Source organism: Podarcis muralis, chromosome 5 (assembly GCF_964188315.1).
Source record: "Podarcis muralis chromosome 5, rPodMur119.hap1.1, whole genome shotgun sequence".
Lineage (NCBI taxonomy): Eukaryota > Metazoa > Chordata > Lepidosauria > Squamata > Lacertidae > Podarcis > Podarcis muralis.
Window position 1 is genome coordinate 69,016,997 of NC_135659.1, and position 13,747 is coordinate 69,030,743.

A 13,747-nucleotide genomic window follows, 5' to 3' on the forward strand; every position below is an offset into this window, starting at 1 on the left:
ATAATCAGGCCACACAAGAGCAGATGAGGAACTGTAGGGAGGAGAGCAGAGAACTGCAAGTGTAAAATTGCAAGTGTAAAATTGTCGGTGGCTCTTGACACATTCCCTTCATTTGATCTTCCTTTCGGCTCTTAGTTTGAAAGTTGTTCACATAAGCATTGCAGTAAGCTGACTGAAGCACATCATGGTACATTTCCCTCTTGGAGTGGGGAGAATTAAGGGCAAGTCTTCAAGCCACTCAGGCAAGACCAGGGAAATTGCTTTGGGAACAAGCCTGGACTAAGTCTTTTGCACACTGCAGCCTTAACATGTTGCGGTGAAAATTGGCTTAGAACATAAGCGAGTCCTGCTGAATCGGGCCAGCAGCAAATCTAGTCCAGCATCCTGTTCTCACAATGGCTGATTGGATGCCTATGGGAAGCCCACAAGCCAAGCCAGAGCTCAGCAGCACTCTCCCTACTTGTGGCTTCCAGCAACTGGTATTCCGAAGCATACAGCCTCTGACTGTGAAGACGCAGCATAAGCATCAGGGTTAGATACCCACACAGGGCTATCAGGTGGTATTGGAGGTGGGACTCTTCTCTATTCCCCACCATGCAAGCAGGAGTTGATCAGCCTGGAATCGTCCAGAGGTTGTTAGGACTACAACTCCCATAGTAAGAAGTCTGAGAGATGGTCAACCTAAACAGTGACCTGTATCTTTGGCTCCACCCACCCAAACTCCTTCAAAAGCAGCTTGTTTGCTGGTATAGGTATGTATTTTGTGTTTAATTTCCTTTACGGATCATGTCTGTAAGAGAAGCTTCAGTTTCTCTCTACCCTCTTAGTCACATGCGACTAACTCTGGCCACTTCCAGGCAATGGGTGGTAGTCAGCTAAGTTTCACTCTCCTATTGAGTGTTTAGGCTCCATCTATACTATACATTTAAAGCACTGTTATAACTACTTTAAACAGCTCCCCTCAAAGAAGTCTGGGAGCTGTCATTTGTTAAGAGTGCTGAGAACTGTTAGGTGACTCCTATTGCCCTTGCAGAGCAATGGTTACCAGAGTGGCTGAACAATTGAAAACATCAGCAACAGCAATAATAATAATAACAATGATTTATTTTTGTACCCTGCCCATCTCACTGGGTTACCCCAGCCACTCTGGGCAGCTTCCAACAGGGTATACAAAAACACAACAACAACAACAAAACATCACACATCCCTCTTCCCAGGGAACTCTGGGATTTATAGCTCTGAGAGGGGAATAGGGGTATCGTAACACCTCTCAGCACCCTTAGCAAACTACAGTTCCCATAATTATTTGGGGGAAGTTATGACTGTTTAAATGTATGTGTAGACAGGGTCTTAGTCATGGTCATTAATTTCAGTAGGTCTACTCTGCGTAAGACTTTGTTGATTACTACTCAACCTGTTTGTGGGAAGGTTATCCAACAATCAGTTGCTAACTGAGAACTCATCCTGATTTATTTGCACGGAGGTTGTGTGATGTTCTATCAAGCACACTTCCCCATGCATTTTGCCATCATCTTCCTTAAGTCTTTTTTTTTGGGGGGGGAGCATATATGTTGTCCAAATCCACTTTAATTTGGCAACCTGAACTTGCTGTATGCAATGAAATCCTGCTGCAAAAAAGCAACAGTCTGGAAGAGACCTCAGGTTTGAGTATCCTGTTAGCACTTTACATGAATTTTGCAATTTCCATCCAACTGCCCTGTGGTTTCTGTGGTGCTGTATCTTTCCTGTCTAATTAATTGCTCAACACATACCTCAGCATTTCCATCCTTTGAAAGAATGGATGAGCTCTCAGAGTGAAATCTGTTTCTCTGTTATGCTAGCAGTATCCAATGAAGTTTGGGCCATTCTAAAATGAGATTGGGTTTGGGCATCTATTCTCTCTCTCAGACCACTCCTATCTACTAAGGGCAGGAGCTGGGGAATTTAAGAAACCATGGAAAAACCTTCCTGGATCATTGCTTTGTGACTAACATGTACCTGAATGCAATGGTTGTCAATCATCTACCTCCCAACACAAACTCCAGAACTCTTGGCAATCACTTGAAAACAAAAATTATTGGAAACATGGAGGTTTTGGAGAGCCTGCTGAGAATAACACTGGATATTTTTTTGGTGAAACTGTCCTGTTGGCACAAAGACTTTCACCTATAGAATGGAATTTCCTCTCTCCCTCCTCTCTCCTGTGCTCCCATACACCACCTATCTGTCCTGGAGGTTTGGGGAAACCCTCAGAAGAGATTGGGGGAGGGAGAGAGGAAGACCTGCTGTGAAAACAGAAATCCTTGTACTAATCATAGAACCATAGAGTTGGAAGGGACCCTGTAGATCATCTAGTCCAACCCCCTGCAATGAAGGAATATGCTAGGATAACTTTGTTGGATAAAACTCTATTGGGGGAGACTATGCTGAAAGGGATCTTTAAAATGTTTATATGCCATGCTATTTCTTATTTCCTTCACAGGAAATGGAGTTTACTTTAAAGCTGCTATACTGTGCCTTGATTCTCCCCTCCATCTACATACATTAACTTCTCACACTAACTGCTATGGGTTGCAAATTCAGAAGGGATTCACAGGAATCATGCAGGGACTGACCCCCATATCTAGTCCAATATAACAAAGGGAACCTTTTTGTAAGCTCTGGAATGAAAATGTCGCCGTTAGCTAGAGAGGATTCCCGCAGCTAATCCTAAGTCTTTTGTGTACTTGGCCTGGGTAAGGCAGAAAACACTGTTTTCTCCCATTTCTGAGACAGTGGTTCCTCTCTAATGAAGTCTGCCCCCCCCCCCATTTCTAAAAATGAGCTGAGTTCATTTCTTATGAACCCTAGAGCTCCAAGGCATTATGGGAATAGAAGCTTTGGACAAGAAACTTATAAAAAGGCACTCCTATAACAATCATATGCAATCATGTATATAGTACATGGAAAATAAAGCTATACCTGTCTATTTTTTGCTCTCTGGAAGATGGGGAGTCTTTACTGGCTGCGTTGAGTTTGCAATGCTGAGTCATGATAGAATGAACAGAGGATTTGCCAAGTTGGCTGGCAGTTCAGAAACATTGGATTTAGGCCAGCTGGCCCTTAATATGCAAAGTCACTTGTTGGTAGGCTGAAGGGAAGGCTACTTTGGCTCCCAGAAGTTGCAGGAAACAAAGTCTTATAAAGAGGATGTTGAAATACAGGTACACTGGTGATCCTTGCTATGGGCAGTCTAGATTATCTGCTGAGATTGAATTAATGAATTGGTAATTGTGCCAGCTTTAGTTTACCCGATAGTTGAGGACGTTTGATGTTATCAAAATCCCATTATAAATGAAAGAAGCCATGAAGAGAAATTAGCCACTGCAACTCAGACATGGCACTTAGTCACAGTGATAACTCAGTGATGAGGACTAATAAGCAAATGGCATTTGGAGAGCAAGTCTCATGCAAGGGCTGAGAGTGTGAGCTGTCTGAGCTGCAAGTTCCTGGTTTCAAGCTCACCTCAGCTAGGAATTCACTAAAGGATCTTTGCCAAAGCACAGTCAAGGAGGATGTTTCCAAAACAGGCGTATGGCATAAACTATCCATAAGAGAATGAGTAGAAAGGTTTATTAGTGATCATAAAGCAAGTGTTATTCTGACCCTCCACCCCACCATTGACAATGAGCACATTCTCATACTGGCCTGTCTGAAAACGCTGCTGTAAGAATTGCTGAGGTAATATATGCCACACACTTTAAGCACTCAAAATGTATGTATTTATATTGGGTTGTATCCAATGTACTGCTAAGTAACATGTTCCTTCAGTGTTTCTGTCTGCAATGGAATTCCCCCTCTCTCTTCCCTCCACAAGCCTCCTAAACCTGTTATAGGCATTTTCCCCAACACTCTGGAAGCAGATTGGGGGAGGGCACACAGGTACACACAGGAAAAGGAAAGGAAAGAATTTCTGTTGCACAAGTGGAAAACCTTGTGCTGGCAGAATGCATCGTTTGGACATCGCTCATGACCATTTTCCCTACTGTTTAGGGGGAGAGAAAAATGTTTTCCAGAATAGTTTAATAAAACCCAATAGTAAGGCAGTCCCTGACTTTAGGCTTACCATCAGATAAAATAATAATTTTAAACTGCACCAAGTAAATGTTAAGCAACAGGATTACTTTGAGAAGCACAATATGTAGAATAGCCTTCATCAACCTCGCGCCCTCCAGATATTTTGAACTACAGGCAGCTCCCATCAGCCCAAGCCAATGAAACATTCACTATGTGACCAAACCACCCATTCAAGTTCCTTCTCTGTTTAGGTAAATTCCTTTTGTTTATTTCGTACTGATATTTGGCTACTTTTCTCCATCTGTCTGTTGTTTCTAAAACCATCACTTGTTTCCAGCACTGATTGTTTGGGGAGGGAAAGTGCTTGAATTTCCAGTTTCTTCTTCCATGGCTAGTACTGGGAACCACAGTTACAAGGGAATTTTACAATGAGGTGCATCCAGCACACATGAACCAACATTATGAGCCACAAGACAAAGAACTCGCAGGAAAAGTCTCCCCCACCCCTTTCTCCCAAGAGTTCTCAAGAGAAAGCTTATAATTTCTGAGCCGGTTCTGAATCAAGCTGATGGGAGTTCATCCATCACTAGTACTAGTAATTATGTTCATGATATATTGTGGTAGTCTTGTAATGGGAGGATGCAAAGCAAGAGGATGAACGTGCTCTGCTTGGCTGACACTGGAGGATTCTGGTGACGCTCCTTTGGAGTATCACAGCCACAACACACAGCTGTGGGATTGTGAGACTGCTAGACACCTCCAGATTCTCCACTTTAGCTTCACCCTACTTAAATGTTGATACAGGCAACCTGGAAGCTTTTTTTTCCTGGGCGACACCACAGGTGCTTAGAGCACTGTTCAAGATGGAAGGAAGGTAAAATACCTACAAGAGAAGAATGGCTGATGGACTATGCCAAAATGGCAAAAAATGACCAGGAAAAGCAGAGATCAAGAGGACATTAAATTTAATAAAGAATGGGGGGGATTTATAAGTTACTTCAAAGAACACTGTAAACAATTAGAAACATTAGCAGGATTTAAAAAAAACACCTTGCAATGTAACGAGAACTATGGTGAGAACTGAGTTTTAAGAAAACATGGAGAACATTATATGATGCAGTTGGAAAAGAATAACTCTGGAAACTGTGGAGGGATGGAGGGAATCCCAGGGATTCAGAGAATCCTATATGTATAGGAATATGACTTATTTGTGACATTAATTGTTAAACTTACTTCAAGATGGTCTGTCCATGAGTGAGTATTAGACAAAAGGATTTCGAGGAAGACTATTTGCATTCACTATCGGTTAGAAGATGAAGGCAGCAGGAGCTTCCCTTTCTAGTTGTCCCATGTTTGTTTGTTTTTCTTTTTTACTGTGTGACCTTGGGAAAGTGACACTCTATACCTTAGTCATTTCCAACTGTAAAAATAAGTGCTTGAGGACATGGAGATAAAATGCATGACATACAGTCATTGCAAAACACTACTAGTTCTTTTTGCAGTACAAAGACTGCAGAGATCTCAGCAAATGATGTAAACTGGTGAGACATGATGCAGCAGATGGCAGCTGACCCCCTGCCATACACACCGTTTCTGGTGCGGCAGGGAGAGGGGAATCTGCAGCAAGAAAGGAAGAAACAACATCCTGTCTATCCACCCAAAGAGATCATTTGCTTTGGGAACAAAATAGGTGCATATGTCTAATAAAACACTGTTTAACAGGCTCCAGGAGACCCACACATATTGTTGCTGCTGGCATCCATCTCTCTCTAACCTTTGGAATATACTCAGACCACCATGGGGAAATAGTGTGGCTCTTAGGAAGTTTTTGCAAGCCGGCACAGCTATGTAGCCATGAGTGATGCTGTTAGGAAGTGTTGGGCAGTGGTGGCAGGATTTGTGGAATGTAGGAGGAAAAATATATGTCTCCAGAATTCTAGGTCTCCCAAGATGAATGCAGGTACCTGGATCATACAGGTGCCAACTGTGCAAAAGCAGGAGGCACTCAGTCATCATACAAAGCTGTGTGCTGAACCTTACTATTAGGACAAAATGCCCTTGCGTCAAAACACCAAGCAGAAGAAAGCCATCAGCTACATACAGGCTAAGGTTTGTAGCAGCAAGTATATCAGAACATAAGAATCACAATCAATGGTTCAGCCAGGATTTATTATTCAATCAACATACAGAGCAAAAGGCAGGTTAAAGGAAACTATATAATACACAGTATCAATAACCATTCTAATTATTAAGTATTAAAAGTCTAGTGTTGATAAGAGTAAGGAGTGCTCTGCTGGTTCAGACAAAGGCATCGATTTGTGAAGCATCCTTTACATCAAAAGGGGCCAGCTAAATATCTCCAGGAAATTCACAAGGATAGTGCAAAGGCAACAGCCCTCCATGGTTGTGTAACCACAGCTTCTGGTATTGGGAGATACACTGCCCAGATCATTATTAGAAGTTTATAATGAGCTGCTAAATTGTAGTTCAGATTCTTCCACTACCATGAATGGTGGTTGTTGTTGAATACTTGAAAGCTCATCTCCATATTGTTCACTACATGACCTTAAATAGTTGGGTCTTGCTGCTTGGTAAAAGCCATTGAGTCCCATTCACACTTCAGCAACATGCCAGAATGTTGTCACATGTGTCAAAGTCCTTCTTCCCATTTTCTCTGAAAGGGATGAGTGACTTTGAGTTGACAGATGCCTGATAGTGAGCCAAATACACAAACTGTGCTTCTCCTGCAGCACTAAGACCTGACCTCTATGTGTTTTAATTTGTTGGAAGCCACCCGGAGTAGTTGGGGTAACCCAGCATAAAAATAAATCATCATCATCACCATCATGGCCACAATCCAAAAGTTCACTCCATTCAGTTATGGCCAAGGTACATGGTATTGCAAAGAGAGGCCTCCAACAGAACCATCTCTTCCTCCCCAGTCTACTTATTCCAGTTCTTGCCTGGGGCCTGCTCACTGAATAGAAGTTGCTCAGTGTCGTCTGCCTTAGCCTGGAGTATTAGCATATGCTGATCCTTTTCTTCTGCTGCTAATTGCCTGGCCACGCAGACATATTTCAAGAACATGCAGTTGTGGTCTGCAGTCAATGAATGCTTTTCCTCATTCCATGCAGACATTCATCACCCCCCCTACCCCGTGGCATGACACTATCATGTATTCCAAGCAGACAGGTTTCCCCATACTCCCTTCTCTTGACCATTGGAGTCAGCCTGCTGAAGCCTGAGCAAGTTGGGAGAAGGGGTCAGCAGATATCAAAAGGAAATACCTTTTTAGACAGCTTTGGGGAAATGACCATTGACTCCCACGCTTCATTTCCCCCATTTGCTCTTGCAATATAGCAGTAGCTGTATTTCAAAAGGCTCTGGGATTCTAAAGTGAGTCACTCACACTGCCAGGTGATCTATGTCTGCTACCAACAGGATGGTGATAAAGACATTGTAAACGCTGATTTACTCAGCCAGCTGAACACTGATGGCGAATAGATCCAGGCTGCAGAGGAAGCTTGGAGCACCTTCTGGCCTCCATGCTTGATACACTGCTGTGGAAGAAATACCAGGGTGGAAACGACTAACACAAAACACTGGAGGAATAGCCACAGAGATAGATGTCATTGGATTTCATCTTTAATTTCTTTGCCCTGTTCAAAAATGAACAGTTTCCAGAATGCCACAGTGCAGGCAACCACTTACATCAGCACGGCATCCTCAAGAACCACATTGGACGGAATGGCTTTTACATATAACATGAACGTACTTTCAACTTGGATGTTTACCACGATCCCCAGCATTACAAGCAAGTTATAACTGAGCGGGGGTACCTGCAGTAGAAAGGGATGTTGTATAAATCAGGATGACTCAGTCTTATTGATGTCTATGCTGACTCTCCCATGCCAGCTAAGCTTCAGAGAACATTGTGGCTTGAAAGGACTTTCACACAATAGTTGTCCATTTTAGTGATTTTTCATCTGAACGTTATGCCATAGGATCTTCTATAGGGGCAGTTAAACTACAGCATCCATTGATGCTTCCCTGACAGTTACATTCTCATTAAATGCTTTTGCGTTCAGTGATCTCCAACAGTGGGATCCTCCAATGACTTCCGTTCTCAAATCCCCACCAAATATCACATAACACACCCATAAACACATACCCCTTAGCATCCGGCCTTTCCATGTCCATTAAAAACCTGTAATCACAACAGGACATGGAAAATCCTGGGTATCCTGGCACATACTAGCTTGCATTCCAAGCTTCATTTTTACAGCCACCCGTGTTCATTTACTGAGATCAACAAAAAATATAGAAAAGCACACAAAAAGATCCCTAACGCAAGGAAAGACATACTCCTCATCCCGTGTCTGAACTACATACAGCGTACACATTCATGCCTCTAGGTCAGCATTGAGTATTAGGGCATTCACATTCCTATGTCACCACCCCACCCATGCAATATCAATAGCTGCAGAGCTTACACTCTAAAAAAGTGCTTCACACATGACAGTTTGTTGATCCGTGTTCTCACCGCAAAATCAAAGCACACTTCAGTCATGATAGATTTATTCCATCACCACCCACACAGAGAGATGCTCTCTATCTAGGGGGAAATCTCATGTATGATGAAGCAGTCCAGAGGGAACAATCTACAGAGGCAATGGATGGATGCAGCAGCTGCACCAAAGCCTTTTGGGTACCTCTCCACAAAGTCTTTTCTTTCCTGCTTTATGTAAAATTGCTGTGGGATTATCTGGTGTTAGGAAAACCCGATCATTTTACAAGGAGCCCCCCCAGCATTATAGCATCCAAAAAGGGCACACAGAACTATTGCCGACCCATTATAGCTAGCAGTATGATGTATAGCGGTGGAAGGAGACTCACACTGAACCAATGGCAGCATCAGAAAAGTTAACCCAGGAACACTGCAAGAATCTAATGCTACTCAGACCTGCACTCTTAAGAGTGCAAAGTAGCCTTGATACCCGTATAACGAGGCCATCTAGGTCTGGAGTAAATGACAGCCAACTGGTTCAGGCTGTGCGTGTGTTCCAAAAGGCGACTGCAGCAAGAAGGGCGAGCAAGGCCTTATCAGGAACAGACGGAGCTAATGACTCAGGAGCTGGAAAATCGTTATCTCCCATCTCATCTTGTAAGCACTCCAGAGCTATAATAGACTGGGAGCTTGGAAAGTGACTTGCCCTGTGCCAGCCAGCCAAGAATCAGCAGACTCATCCCCAGAGCTCTCATCCTGCAGTACCCCTCAGAGAGTCAGCCAACAGTTACATTTCCTCCCCCCCAAAAAAACCCCAGAATATATAAACTATCTGAAATCCCCAAGCTCCCCCTATCCCTTATTCACAGAGCTCATTGCACTAAAATATAGAGGCAGTTCACACTTACTGAGTTTCTCATATGCACAGGCAAACGGCTGGGTGGAGAAAGGTTTGTGTAAACTGGGCAGTGCATGCAGTGCGCTGGCAGCTCTCTCCATGATTGCTCATGACCTCTCCTCAGCAATTGCACTCATGGAGTTAGGTGTGGGCTCACCATAGATACCACCCACTTCATGCTAACATCTCTGCGCATGGCTGTGTACCTGTGCACACAATCACATATTACTAACAGCAAGTTCCACCCATGTAGAAAGGCCACTTTAATTTGCATGCCCCAGAATGCCACACACAGCGGTTCCTTCTTTTCCTTGCAGGTTCTCTCTTTCCCTTTCAATTCCCCTTTCTCACACCTGACCCTATTGGTCAGTGTTTAGACATTGATGCATCTGCCTTTTGGTGCAGTGGATTGTTCTGTTCCCAGTTTGTTTTTCCCTTCTGGGAACCATCTTACCCTGCTGAGCAGGAGCAGAGAGAGCTGAGTCAGCACCTCTTCTAAGCAATGTCAGGGAGAGTGATTCCCTGCCTCAACCATTGCGGACAGGCACAGATTTGAAATACAAAGGCTCCATATCCCAATAGACTGACTTCTTGCAATGAAACACAATGCAATGAATCTAACCCACTCTAAAGGTGAGTTCTTGTTACGCTTTAAACCTCGTATTCATTAGATCTGACATCTGGTTTTTGAATTCTGAAACCCTTCTGTTCCTGCATCAGGAAAGTTAGCGATGCACTCTCTCCAGGGAACCCAGCTCTGTATTCAGCACATTGCACCAGTATCTGAGTGCACTAGTGGGATCTACATATGACGTGCTGCAGATCAGGTGCATATAAACCTATTGTGCACATACCATCCAATCGGCAGCATTTTTAGATTGCAGCATGTCCTGAAACAGAACGTGTTGTACAGTGTATCTGTACATGTGTGTGCATGTGCTAATTGCTCCACTTTGGTGTCTCTGCTTGCGTGACCCTCTTCCTCTGCATCTGTCTGGACTATAACCTTGAAGGCGAGGTGGGAGCATGCACACCAGGTCATGGTATCTTGAGACTCTTCCCTGGGATCCTTAGGAACAAACACGGATGGGGTCTTTTTTGTTGTTGCTGTTTGCTTAGATGCTTATATTCTAAGGCACAGCCCCTTTCTTCCTTTCTTTTTTGCTCCAATCAGAAGTAAACCACCGGCCACTTTTATCATGGATCTCCATAGTACTGTACCCTGAAAGGAAAGATGCCTTGCGCCAAACCGCCGCAAAAACCACGGGGAGCTGTCCGTTCAGCACTCCTGGCCAAACAAGATCTGGTTGACCGTCCGGTCAGCACCACGGCCAGCGAATTCTCTGCTCAACTGCAGAAAGCTGACGAGGAGATCCCCGCTAGCTTCTCTAAATAACTCCACTTGCTGCAGTAAACTTAAAAGCGAGGGGAGGCGTTTTGTTGCGTTAATCTTGTTTCTCTCCCCACCCTTGCGCTCGCCAAACCTTTTTGTCCCAGAGCCCCGCTACTACTTAGGGAACGATCAATCACCAGAAGAGGCGGGAGGAAAGGGGAAGGTCTGGTTTCTGATGCACCCCGAAGTACATCCTCGGACACAGATGCAAGCAAAGAACAAGAAGGAAAGTGAAACTTACTCGCTCGCCGGTGCGGAGACACACAGATACACACCAGCGTCCGCACACGCACACACAGAGTCCAAGGCGGGCAGAAGACTTCGAGCCGGCAGGTCAGTCCCTCAAAATGCTGCAGTTGCTTTTCCCACCCGCCCCTCCAGGGCTCCCGTACGTCGCCGTATTCTGCGGAGCTCCAACCTCATTGGCGGAGAGGCGGCTCAACAGAATAAAGATCCTGCATTAATTGAGAAGGGGCTCTCTCTCTCCTCCGCCTCCGCCTCTGTGGTGCAGTTCATTATCCAACCCCGGAGGGTGGTTTTAGCCCCTCCCCTCTATCCCAACTCCTTTCCAAGCGCCCGCAGTGAGACTTGCTGAGCTTTGCAGTCTGAAGCAGGCGAGGAGGAGACCGGTACGCCTGCTTGATCAATGGGGGAGGCGCGGGGGGAGCCCGCTAAGTCAGCTGCGGTGGCAGCGAGTTGGGGGGCATGGATGGAGGGGAAAGGGTGTGTGTGTGTGTGTGTGTGTGTGTGAGAGAGAGAGAGAGAGAGAGAGAGAGAGAGAGAGAGAGAGAGAGAGAGAGAGAGAGAGAGAGAGAGGTGCTTCATAGCAGGAAGCCGTTACATCAATACCCCAAAGAGGGCAAATAGGATTTCAGTGATCATGGATTGATATGCTACGGGTCTTCATACTACACAGGCAGCAGCAGGAAACGTTCTGTGCACTCCCAGCTGTAAATAAAGGAGAAGGAAACTTAACAAGGATTTCACCGGAGCTCCATTCAAGGTCAGACTAGGAGACAGCAATTATTAATAGGCCCATCATATTTCACTGTGAAATAGTCCATCATATTGCACCTAGGCAGAACACGCAGCACTTCTTTCGGCACAAGCGCCTAGAGTACAACCATCGGTAAATCTTCACCTGAAAGCAGACCGTGAGAATCCGTAGCTTTCCTCTCCCCAGCATGTGTAAATGCCTCACTGCATTGTGTGGAGAAGGAAGAGGGACAACGGTTCCAAACTTTTTTCCTTCCAAAGATTAGACATCCACATAGGTCGTTGCAAGGGACTGGGGGAAAGAGAGAGAGAGAATGTGCCATCCTACTGGCAGCCAGGAATCAATGCTGCCCACCCTTATACCATAACAGCCATGAACCAACCCTTTCCCCGCTTAACTAAGTGCAGTGACTGAAACCTCAGTCACTCTGTACAAGACACTTGTTCCTTTGAGCTACTACTCGCTGCTAGGGTGGGAAACTTCAGTTTCTCATTTTGCTGTGTTTCAATGAAGCTTTCCCATTCCATCCCTCATACTGACATGCCAAAACAAGGGGATCAAGGAACGCAAAGGAAAAGAAGGGCAGTCTACCCTACGTCTGCCATGAGAAACCATTATGGTCACCAGAGGAATTTACTTGAACACATTTCTCTTGCTTCATATTACCGTTCTCAGTGATATAGACCTGTTCAAGGACCTTCTCTGCTCAGCCTGAAAAGCACTCCTTCTAAAGGAAAACCACACAGATTGAGATTCCAGCTTGCTGGGTTAGGGCCTAACCCAACAACCTTGATTCATAGTTGTTGTTTTTCTGCAGTGACACATTTACTACGTGGTCTGCTGCTGTTCTGGTTTCCATCACTCTCTATTTAATTGTCCTTGATTACCTGGAGCTGCAGCCTCTAGCCTTTCCCTTGTTCTTCAGCATGTGGCTGAACTGTCTCATCAGAAACCACCCATTTCCTCCCCTGCATCTCACTGGAATGCCCTTCATGCTTTTATTTTTAACCGCCAGGATCTTGAAACAAAGCACCAGACACCAGAATGGATGGAACGGGGGCAGCAAAAGCCCTAGTGGGTTTTGAGGAGATGGATTTCTGGTTTCTAAGTGTTCAAAAACTGGCCTTTGTTTCCTGGGAATTTTCTGCCTTCTGGGAATTATCTCATCCTCTGTAGAATTCTAGTAGTTTAATAGTGGCAGAGCTATGGTACTAGAGCAAATTGTTTTCTAAACAACAGGAGTATGACATGGGTATGTCACCTGTTGTTTTTTCTCCCCCTTCCACTTCCCCTTACCCCGTTCTCTCTTCATCTTTCCTCTTTTCTTCCTTTTTCTCTTTAAACAAAATATTTTCCTTAGACTTTTCATAATATGTTACAATAAAAGAACGAACTAACCTAAGAACAAAGAGCCAAGAGAGAAAGAGAAGGGGGGAGAATATAAGTCCTCCTTCGCAGGTAAACTTTAGCTTGGCCCACACAGAGAAAGGTAAGCCCTCCCAGCTCTCATCTAGGACAGTGTTTCCCAACCTTGGGCCTCCAGCTGTTTTTGAACTACAATTCCCATCATCCCTGACCACTGGTCTTGCTAGCTAGGGATGATGGGAGTTGTAGTCCAAAAACAGCTGGAGGCCCAAGGTTGGGAAACACTGATCTAGGAGCTTTCCTTTCTTCTCCCAGCCTCCCACCCTGGGAGTTCTTCCCTTTACTTCCTTTCACACAGAGCCTTCATCAACTAACCATCACCTTTGTATGCATGTTAACCACTCCTTAACCCTGAGTTGGGGACCACACACACAATACAAAGAATTGAGAAAATGAAGCAAAAGACAAGTTGCCTTGATAAAAGTTTGCTTCAAGTTTGGGGACACATTCTAGGGAATAGAACAGGGACAC

At 44.7% G+C, this 13,747-nt stretch overlaps 1 protein-coding gene across 3 annotated transcripts in view; it reads right to left on the reverse strand.

Annotated features, from left to right (window-relative positions):
* The window catches only part of SYT2 (synaptotagmin 2), a 148,655-nt gene extending 137,400 nt beyond the window's left edge, over nucleotides 1–11,255 (reverse strand). For 2 of the 3 annotated variants that reach the window (XM_028734645.2, XM_028734643.2), the window contains exon 1: nucleotides 11,096–11,239. The gene's annotated coding sequence lies outside the window, so the exon portion shown is untranslated. Of the gene's footprint in view, nucleotides 1–11,095 lie in introns of all 3 variants that reach the window. The other variant, XM_028734646.2, reaches the window with a different exon arrangement.
* Nucleotides 11,256–13,747: the final 2,492 nt, after the last annotated feature.